Consider the following 1,724-nt stretch of genomic DNA (forward strand, 5'->3'; position numbering starts at 1 on the left):
CACGTGGGCAGCACGCCGCGGCAGGACACTTGGCGAGAGCTCCCGCCGGAAACCGAGGCGCACCGGGGCTCCGCGGGCACAGAGTGCGACGCCGCGCCCGTCCCCGCTCCGCGCATGCACCGCCTTCGTCTCCACACCACCACTCACCCCGCATACTATGTTTGCCTTAATCGCGAATTAAGGTTCCACCAATGTTTTCTGTTAAGCTTAGAGCTTAATTTGACGTCATTCATTACAGATTCCGTTTCGAGAGGAAATGTATTGATTAAATTAATACACAAGCTCCTTATTCTATAAACGACGGGTAAGATTTGGTTCTGAATTGGAAATAAAGCGATATTCACTCGTTGGAATTAATTTTGTGGTACTTCTTTCCTTCTTCATGGTGGTGTAAGGAAAATTAACACCCTATGAAGCTTTCCTAATATACGTTCGTTTACACCTTCCCTGAAGTAAGCTCAGCGAAGATAAATTAAGAATGATGTTCCAAGCGGTACGTTTATATCTTGTTTGAATTTACTAACAAGTAGTAAATAAGAGATATTAGCTCCTAATGAACTTGAATAAAACTCTGATTAGACTTCTTTAAGACCCTTTAAAGGTGCTTGAATTCTTCCAGATAGCGCCACTTTACTGCTGTGCTTAATTTACTTATTAGGGTTCTACAAAAAGGATTACGACAACAGAGAAATAATGAAACGGAACAAGCTGAATAAGAAATTGAAGGAAATTAATTTCCCTCGGGCGTAAGTGGGTATTAATACATTGTAAGCCTACCTACATTTATTTTAATTTGTCGACAATATTATAGTGGGGATGACGCTCTACGTATATTATTATTACCAGCACCCTTCGAAAATATTTTAGTGACTTACATTCTTCTACCAACCTATCTCTATGGTTACAGTTAATGTTGTTTTTTTAGAGTTAGCACTGCTCTTGTTATGATTGAGTTTTTAAAATTGATTAACGCAAATTGTTCTAACGAAATGGAGCGAAAACATCAAAACGGCGCTCTTTTTATGATTCAGCTTGTTTGCATAAACAAGATTTCATTTGTAAAATTTTATATCAACTCGCGGTTCTAAAAGAATCTACCTATTTGTGAACAAAGCATGGCTGTAATGAATTATGCACAAAATTGTCTTTTCATAATTCAAAACCAGGGCGCTGATTTATTATGCATACAGTACGAAGATTTATACTTATTTTGGGAATAATATTAGTCAAGTCGTAAAGGTCATTCGTTCGAATTACGTATCGTAATACATAAAATTCAATATACATGTCGTCTTCGCTATGTGGAGTAACAAAGTTACGCACGCGCTTTGAAGGCAATTCCATACAAGTCTTATTTCTTTTACGAATTTCCGTTCCATCATTTTCCTTCAGTCTATTCCCATTTCCTCCTTTTATTTTTATTGTTGAGCAACAGAACACGTCCAAACGCGGATTCTTGAAATGGATTTTCTTTTATTTCTGTGATTTTATGGGAAACTTTTAAAAAGCAATATGTCTGTGCAGCAACTATGTGCCCTCGTAAAGGTTAAAGTTTCGGTGGTCGAAATATCTGATGTGATGTCTACTTTGGATTAAAAGCTAACAGGAGGATGTCAATATTTTCACTTTTCAGGACTGGTTCGGTAACTACGTTATGACCAAACAAACTTTGGGATCCTTTACGACTGATTTGCAAGTCGTAATTTGGTGCAGTCAGTTTCGAT

The sequence above is a fragment of the Ostrinia nubilalis genome, chromosome 5, assembly GCF_963855985.1.
Source record: "Ostrinia nubilalis chromosome 5, ilOstNubi1.1, whole genome shotgun sequence".
NCBI classification, from domain to species: domain Eukaryota; kingdom Metazoa; phylum Arthropoda; class Insecta; order Lepidoptera; family Crambidae; genus Ostrinia; species Ostrinia nubilalis.